The sequence below is a fragment of the Capsicum annuum genome, chromosome 11 (assembly GCF_002878395.1).
Source record: "Capsicum annuum cultivar UCD-10X-F1 chromosome 11, UCD10Xv1.1, whole genome shotgun sequence".
Taxonomy (NCBI): Eukaryota; Viridiplantae; Streptophyta; class Magnoliopsida; order Solanales; family Solanaceae; genus Capsicum; species Capsicum annuum.
In genome coordinates this window covers 48,914,282-48,923,725 of record NC_061121.1, presented here as the reverse complement: position 1 = coordinate 48,923,725, position 9,444 = coordinate 48,914,282, and the positions used below count along the sequence as shown (strand labels likewise).

The 9,444-nt window shown below is 33.9% G+C and overlaps 1 pseudogene; it reads right to left on the bottom strand.

The window, feature by feature from the left end:
- LOC107856138 lies at positions 1–9,205 on the bottom strand (annotated as a pseudogene).
- Positions 9,206–9,444: the final 239 nt, after the last annotated feature.

Below are 9,444 nucleotides of genomic sequence, written 5' to 3'. Positions count from 1 at the left end.
TCATTGAACCGCTACAAGATCAACAATTCCATAAGCTTGGGCTTCTGTTGCTGACATAAAAACATCTCTTTCTATATCTTCGGATACAACCCAGAAGGGTTTGCCCGTTCGTTGTAAATAAACCCTTGTGAGGGTTTCATGTAGTTTCAACAGTTCTTCCGCTTCCACGATTCATTCGGTTACTTGTGCCTTATAAAAATCATTAGCAGGTTGATGCATCATTACCCTGATTATATAACAAAATAAAAGTTTCTCCTATCTCGCATGGTAAAGCAAAGAGAAAAGAAAGATAAAGAATAGAAAAAAGATAGAATTGAACAACCCTGTGATTCAGCAATCCCAAAGTTTCTTTTTAATCCGATCAAATCAGGAAAAAAAAATTCATACTCTTTCATAACATAAATATTGCTAAGAACTCTACAGTATGAAAATAAAAAAAGTTTGTGATGCCGAACCGAACTCCCCATAGATAAGAGAAAATTGGAAATACCCCTTATCTCATACTACTCTCTCGATACAGAATCTAATGTTTTGAAAAAAAAACAATACAAAATTTCTCATATCGAATTCAAAGTGCCATGCTATTATTACTTAGTATTCATATGGCGAAGGCATAGTCTTCTTTTTTCTCTCAAATAAAAACATCATTGGCGCCAAGCGTGAGGGAATATTAGACGTTTGGTAATTTCTCCTCCGACCAGGATAAAGATCCTATTAAAGCGGCTAATCCCATGCATACTGTATGGACATCTGGTCGCACAAATTGCATAGTATCATAAATAGCCACCCCAGGTATTACTTAGCCCCCAGGAGAGTTTATAAACAAATACATCTCTTTGGTCTCATCCTCAATACTGAGATATACCATAAAATCAATAAGTTGATTCGAAATCTCACTAGTAAGAACTGTACATGCACCTTTTGATGCATACGGTTCAAAAAAATTGTGAATCAATGTATAGATTCCAGTTCTCTTTCTTTTTTTCAAGAAAGGTTCTTTCTAGCTTCTAACGAAAGGGCGTTTCTTCGATTTTTCAATAAAGAGGAGTTTTGACTCCTTTTTTATATTTCTATTTTCAATTTTCCAGTATAAAATTAGAAGTTATAAAAAAGGGTCATTAAACTTATCGAATTAACTTCTCATTGATGTATTATTTTATCGAGATTTAATCCAAACCACAATGGTATTTTCTTGTTCCTGAATGGGTTCGTTTCATCTTTTTAGGTTTATTCTCTACTTCGGGTAAAGATCCGCCCGATTTGGATTTGTACATATAGGACAAATGCTCCCATTACCTTTTTTTTGTATTTCTTTTTTTTTTTCAATTCACTTTATACAAGTATTTATTAGAGTTAAGATAACTTTGCTTGACAATTAGGATCTCTTTACAAAGAAAAAATATGAATAGCAATCATAGATATCTTACCAATCCAATTAGTTTTTTTTTCTAAACGAAGCCTGGATTCTTCATTTTTTTAGTCCAACCAAGACAACCATAAATTATTCTAATTGAAAGTAGTAATATGAATCCCCTCAAAAATGGATCTAATTGCCCTTCACCCTCCAAATTTTTGATAATTCAATTTATTGTTTTATCGTTCTTGGGAGAAACGGGGGATATCTTGATCGGGGTATAGAACGGGAAAATACCATATGACCCAATATATCTGACAAGTCGCACTATACGTCAACCCAAAATAGATTTGCCTCTCTAGGATCTCGGAAGGGAACTTTTGGAACATCAACAGGCATTAAATGAAAGAAAGAACTAAATACTAAATTTGACGTTAAGGTGGAAACGTAACAATTTTTTAATTGTCTTTAGAATATTCATACTAGTTCTTATTGTATTTATTTTATCCATAGATTCTAAAAATTCATAAATAAAGAAGGAATGAATAAACTCAAATTATTACGAATAGGTCTTTCTAATGATAAATAAGTATGGAATCATTCGCTCATAGAAAATGAGATCAACTCGCCCATTGTGTATTGGTACTTATCGAGTATAGAATAAATCTGATTCTCTTTATTCCTACGAATAGAATTATTCCAATATTACCACCAGAATAGAACAAAATACAACACCCTTATTCGGAAATAATTGACTGAACAAGAGTGGTCCATAGGATAGTCATATTATAGTCTTTTACAATGCAATAAAGTTGCATAGTGTCCATTTATTTTTGATATAAGGGGTATTTCTATGATTTTGCCTTGGTATCGTATTCATACCATTGTATTGAATGGTCCCGGTCGGTTGCTTTCTATTTATATAATGCATATAGCTCTGGTTGCTGGTTGGGCCGGTTCGATGGCTCTGTATGAATTAGCAGTTTTTGATCCTTCTTATCCTGTTCTTGATCCAATGTGGAGATAGGGTATGTTCGTTATACCTTTCATGACTCGTTTAGGAATAACCAATTCATGGTGCGGTTGGAGTATCACAAGGGGGACCGTATTGAATCCGGGTATTTGGAGTTATGAAGGTGTAGCGAGAGCACATTTGTGTTTTCTGGCTTATGCTTTTTGGCAGCTATCTGGCATTGGGTGTATTGGGATCTAGAAATATTTGTGATGAACGTACAGGAAAACCCTCTTTGGATTTGCCAAAGATCTTTGGAATTTATTTATTTCTCTCAAGGGTAGCTTGCTTTAGTTTTGGTGCATTCCATGTAACAGGCTTGTATGGTCCCGAAATATGGGTGTTCGATCCTTATGGACTAACGGGAAAAGTACAACCTGTAAATCCAGCATAGGGCATGGAAGGTTTTGATCCTTTTGTTCCAGGAGGAATACCCTCTCATTATATTGCAGCAAGAACATTGGGAATATTAGCGGGCCTATTCTATCTTAGCGTCCGTCCACCACAACCTCTATACAAAGGATTGTGTATTGGAAATATGGAAACCATCCTTTCCATTAGTATTGCTGCTGTTTTTTTTTTGCAGCTTTTGTTGTTGCCGGAACTATGTGGTATGGTTCGACAACTACCCCTATTGAATATTTGGGACCACTCGTTATCAATGGGATTAGGGGTACTTCCAGCAAGAAATATATCGAAGAGTTAGTGCTGCGCTAGCAGAAAATCAAATTTTATCAGAAGCCTGGTCTAAAATTTCTGAAAAATTAGTTTTTTATGATTACATCGGCAATAATCTGGCAAAAAAAGGATTATTCAGAGTAGGTTCAATGGATAACAGGGATGGAATAGTTGTTGTTGGATGGTTAGGACACCCTATCTTTAGCGATAAAGAAGGGCGTGAACTTTTTGTATATCATATGCCTACTTTTTTTGAAATATTTTTGGTCATTTTAGTAGACGGCGATGAAATTGGTAGACCCAATGTTCCTTTTAGAAGGGCAGAATCGAAGTATAGTGTTGAACAAGTAGGTGTAACTGTTGAGTTATATGGCGGTGAACTCAACGGTGTCAGTTATAGTGATCCTGCTACTATGAAAAAAATATGCTAGACATGCTCAATTGGGTGAAATTTTCAAATTAGATCGTGCTACTTTGAAATCCGATGGTGTTTTTCGTAGAAGTCCTAGAGGTTGGTTTACTTTTGGGCATGCTTCGTTTGCTTTGTTTTTCTTCTTCGGACAAATTTGGCATGGTGCTAGAACCTTATTTAGAGATGTTTTTGTTGGTATTGACTCAGATTTAGATGCTCAAGTCGAATTTGGGGCATTCCAAAAACTTGGACATCCAACTACAAAAAGACAGGCAGCCTGATACAACATTGCTTTGGTATCTTTCTTTTTCCCTTATTTTCTTTCTTTTACTTTTATTGACATTGGGTACCAGAGAAATCTTTATTTGAATCAACTTCATTTTACTCTTGTTCGTTCTTTATCTGGAAGATGATAAAAAAAAGAAAATAAAAAGAAACAAATAGGTATGAAAGCTATAATTGTAAACTGCGATCGAATCTATGGAAGCATTGGTTTATACATTTCTCTTAGTCTCGACTCTAGGGATAATTTTTTTCGCTATCTTTTTTCGAGAACCGCCTAAAGTTCCAACTAAAAAGAACTAAAAAGGTGAAATAATTTTTTATTATTTCAGTTGAAGTACTAAGCCTCCCGATATCAGGAGGCTCAGTACTTCAACTAGTCTCCATGTTCCTCGAATGGATCTCTTAGTTGTTGAGAAGGTTGCCCAAAAGCGATATATAAGGCGTACCAAGTAAAACTTACAAGTAAACCAGATATAAAGATGGCGACTAGGGTTGTTGTTTCCATTCTTATCATATTTATATAATTTCAAGACCCCAATGGCTCTATGATAGGATAGTTTATTTACAATGGAATGGTATACAAAGTCAACAAATCTCAATGAAAACAATAGGATTTATGGCTACACAAACTGTTTAGAACTGTTCTAAATTTGGTCCAAGACGAACTGTAGTAGGAGATTTATTAAAACCATTGAATTCGAAATATAGTAAAGTAGCTCCTGGGTGGGGAACTACTCCTTTGATGGATGTCGCAATGGCCTTATTTGCGGTATTTCTATCAATAATTTTGGAGATTTATAATTCTTCCGTTTTATTGGATGGAATTTCAATGAATTAGATCTATAAGAACCATGAAGTCCTTTCTTTTGAGTCCAAAATGAATCATTTAGAGCTTCGATTTATAGTACATTCTATTTTGTTTTGGTAGTTCGATCGTGGAATTTCTTTTTTTTTCTATATTTCTGGAGTATGAGTGTGTGACTTGTTATAACTGATCCTATTGATAGTACAGAGAATGAGTTTGTTATCTTGATAGAGATGATTCTACTTTGTCAGATATTTATTCTAATATTTGGAACACGAAATAGATTAAGAAATATTTGAACTATGATTCATACTTAATATTCAGACCCCGTGTCCGAGCTTCAAAAAATTTTCAAACAAAGAATTCAAATTTCTAAATCTAAAGATTCTTTTCTTTCAACCCCTATTTATATTTTGACAAAAAGCAAAACCTTTCTTTAAATTTTTAGTCATTCTATTTATTCAGGGAATAAGTGATGATTCGAGGATTCTTACTCAGAGAATCCTTGATTTGATTTAGGTTAGGTTTTTTTATTGAATCATCGTGGTTCTAGTATGAATCTGAGGTTTTAATCGATTCATAGGGTCTTAACAAGAGAATTCCTATCAATAATAAAGAAAACAAAGAATAAAAGCCATATTCCACAAAAAATAAATTCTAGAAAGAGATAGGGAAAAAGAGAATTCAAGAGGCCCATACGTATCAAAATAAAGATAAAGACAACTGCGCCAACTTGATATTTTGGTATTATCACCACAAAGAAGAGCTTTCGGATTTTCCAGAGAAGATGAGATCAAAACTTAATAACTTTAAAACTTTCTATTCCATATCCGTTACAACTAGTATTTCAGTGTTTTTGCTTGAGCTGTACGATATGAAAGTCTCATATACGGTTCTCAGGGGGGAGTTCCGCCTATCTCAATAAAGTATATGATTGGTTTGAAGAGCGCCTCGAGATTCAAGCAATTGCGGATGATATAACTAGTAAATACGTTCCTCTCCACGTCACTATATTTTATTATTTAGGGGGGAGTTATGCTTACTTATTTTTTAGTATAAGTAGCTACTGGGTTTGCTATGACTTTTTACTACCTGCCGACTGTTATTGAGGCTTTTGCTTCTTTTTAATACATAATGACTGAAGCCAACTTTGGTTGGTTAATCCGATCAGTTCATCGATGGTCAGCAAATATTATGGTCCTAATGATAATCCTGCATATATTTTGTGTGTATCTCACCAGCAAATTTAAAAAACCTCGCGAATTAAAGGTGTGTTTCTAGCTGTATTAACCGCATCTTTTGGCGTAACTGGTTATTCCTTACCTCGGGACCAAATTGGTTATTGGGCGGTGAAAATAATAACAGGTGTCCCTGACGCTATTCTTGTTATAGGATCACCTTTGGTCGAATTATTGCATAGAAGGGCTAGTGTGGGACAATCTACTTTGACTCATTTTTATAGTTTACACACTTTTGTATTGCCACTTCTTACAGCCGTATTTATGTTAATGCAATTTCCAATGATACGTAAACAGGGTATTTCTGGGCCTTTAAAGATAGAGCACAAAAAAATATATCCTAAATATTTGTAATCAATCATTTATCACTTGGTGGAGGAATATATAGTATTTTATTGCTACAAGTATGGATTATTGAAAATAATAAGACATGGATTTGGATATTTTCCTTTAACTATTCATGTCAACTAAAAGGGGGGATTGAAGGGAATTTTGTGAAGGGATAATAGATTACGGGAGTGTGTGACTTGAATTATTGATTGGTCTGTGTAGATATATGCCTGCCACATGGGAATTCATAACCAAATATGTCTTTGTTCCAATCGTCGTGTAAGCCCTATACAGAGGATAGGCTGGTTCGCTTAAAGGGAATCTTTTCTATGATCAGGTCCAAATCATGTTGTACATGAGCAGGCTCCGTAAGGTCCAGTATAAGTGAACTAGATAAAATGGAATCAAGATTCTATTTTATCTAGCTCACTTATAAGATTTAATAGTATGTAAATGCATTTATTTCCTCTGCATTGACATGATCAATACTACTACTATCGGAGTGAAACAAGGGATCTAAAGAAGAAGAGAGGCTAGACTATATTTGTAACAAGCAAACCTTGTACGTGTATCTCCAAGCATTTTGGAGATAAATAACAATTAGAAGGTCAGAGATGACCCAGAAAGCACTTGATCATATCATGATCTGATTTGTAAGCCTACTCGGGTCTTGAGTATTTACTTGTAAGAACAAAATTCTTTGTTTTGTAATGGATAGTTGCAATTTCATAAAAAAGAATTCAATAAAAAATTTTCTTATATTGAACCATTCCTTTATCATATATGTGTATTTGTAAAGACAGGTACCATATATATATATATATATATATATATATATTTATATAGATATATGGATTCATTTGATTCTTTTTATTCTTGCTCGAGCTGGATGATTAAAAATTATCATGTCCAGTTCCCTCAGGAGATGGATCTATAAGAATTCACTATCCCAATAACCAAAAAACCTTACTTGAATGATCCTGTATTAAGAGCTAAATTGGATAAAAGTATGGGTCATAATTATTATGGAGAGCCCGCAGGGCCCAATGATCTTTTATATATTTTTCCAGTAGTAATTTTGGGTACTATTGCATGTAATGTAGGCTTAGCCGTTTTAGAACCATCAATGATTGGTGAACCGGCAGATCTATTTGTAACCCTTTTGGAAATCTTACCTAAATGGTATTTCTTTCCTGTATTTTAAATACTTCGTATAGTGCCCAATAAATTGTTGGGGGTTCTTTTAATGGTTTAGTACCTGCGAGATTATTAACAGTACCTTTTTTAGAGAATGTTAATAAATTCCAAATTTCATTTCGCCGCCAGTAGCGACGACTGTCTTTTTGATTGGTACCGCAGTCACCCTTTGGTTGGGCATTGGTGCAACATTACCTATTGATAAATCCTTAACTTTAGGTCTTTTTAAAATTTTTTATTTTTAATTGATTCAATTGTGAAATAACACGACATGTGTATCTAGGGAATAGTTTCTTCAAAGCGAATTCTCCCTAGATACGTCTAGTCAATTTAATTCTGAATTTATTTCTAATATATGATATATTAATTGTGCTAAAGATTTCAATCTATTTTGACTAAATAAGTCCAATAGATTTAAAACTCATTTTTTGCTAAATCAATTACGAAATATTTTTCTAAAGTGCCCAATATCTATTTTATATCTTCACTACGAAAAAGTTCAATTTTCATAAGATCTTCTTGGCTGTTATTCAAAAAGTCCAATAATGTATATATATTGGACATTTTGAGGCAATTATAGATCCTGGAAGGCAATTCTGATTGGTCAATAAAAATCGATTTCAATGCTATTATTTTTTATTTTTTATGAGTTTAGCCAATTTATCATTAAAGTTAAAAGGGGATAAAGGAACCATGTGTTGATTGTCCTGTAAATATAAATTATCTTCCTTCATATGTAAAAAGGGAATAAATAAATCAATTAAATTTTGGGATGCTTCATGAAGTGCTTCTTTCGGAGTTAAACTTTCGTTTGTTCATATTTCGATAAAAAGTATCTCTTGTTTTTCATTTCCATTCACGTAAGAATGAATACTATGATTCGCATTTCGAACAGGCATGAATACAACATCTATAGGATAACTTCCATCTTGAAAGTTATGCGGCATTTTTATAAGATATCCATGATTTCTCTCTATTTGTAATCCAATACAAAAATCAATTGGTTCTGTTAAACTAGCTATATATTGTGTATTATCAACGGTTTCTACATAACGCGGCAAGATGATATTTTGAGAAGTTACATATCCAGGACCCTTGACATAAATAGACGCGTCAGAAGTTCCATATAGATTACTTCTCAATAAAATTTCTTTCAAATTCATTAAAATTTCATGTACCAATTCTTGAATGACCGTTATGGTAGAATATTCATGTGGGACTTTCTCAGATTTTACACGTGTGATACATGTTCCTTCTATTTCTCCAAGTAAAACTCTTAGCATCGGAATGCTTATTATGTCGGCTTGGCCTTTCATAAGTGGAGACAAAATAAAACGTCCATAATAAAGGCTTTTACTGTTTATTCTTGATTCAACACACTTTCTCTGTAGTGTCCGAGAAGATACTATTACTTTCTCTCGAACCATAGTACAATAATTTGATTAGATCATTGAATCTTTTATTTCTCTTGAAATTTCTTCAATGTTCAGTTCTACAAACATCTTTTTCGGAGGTCTACAACATTATGTGGCATAGGAGTTACATCCCGTATGAAAGTTAATAGTATACCACTTCGACGAATAGCTCATAATTCTGCATCTCTTCCGAGATCGGGACCTTTTATCATGACTTCTCCTCGTTGCATACCTTGATCCACTATGGTACGGATAGCATTTGCTGCTGCGGTTTGAGCAGCAAATGGTGTTCCTCTTCTCATACCTTTGAATCCAGAAGTACCAGCGGAGGACCAAGAAACTACTTGACCCCGTACATATGTAACAGTGACAATGGTATTATTGAAACTTGCTTGAACATGAGTAACTCCCTTTGGTGTTCTACGTGAACCAATACGTCCATTCCTATGCGAACTAATTTTCGGTATAACTTTTGCCATATTTTATCATCTCGTAAATACGAGTCAGAGATATATAGATATATCCATTTCATGTCAAAACAGATTCTTTATTTATACATCGGCTCTTCTGGCAAGTCTGATTATCCCTGTCTTTGTTTATGTCTCGGGTTGGAACAAATTACTATAATTCGTCCCTGCTTACGGATTAGTTGACATTTTTCACAAATTTTATGAACGGAAGCTCTTATTTTCATATTTTTCACTCCTTACCTTAATCC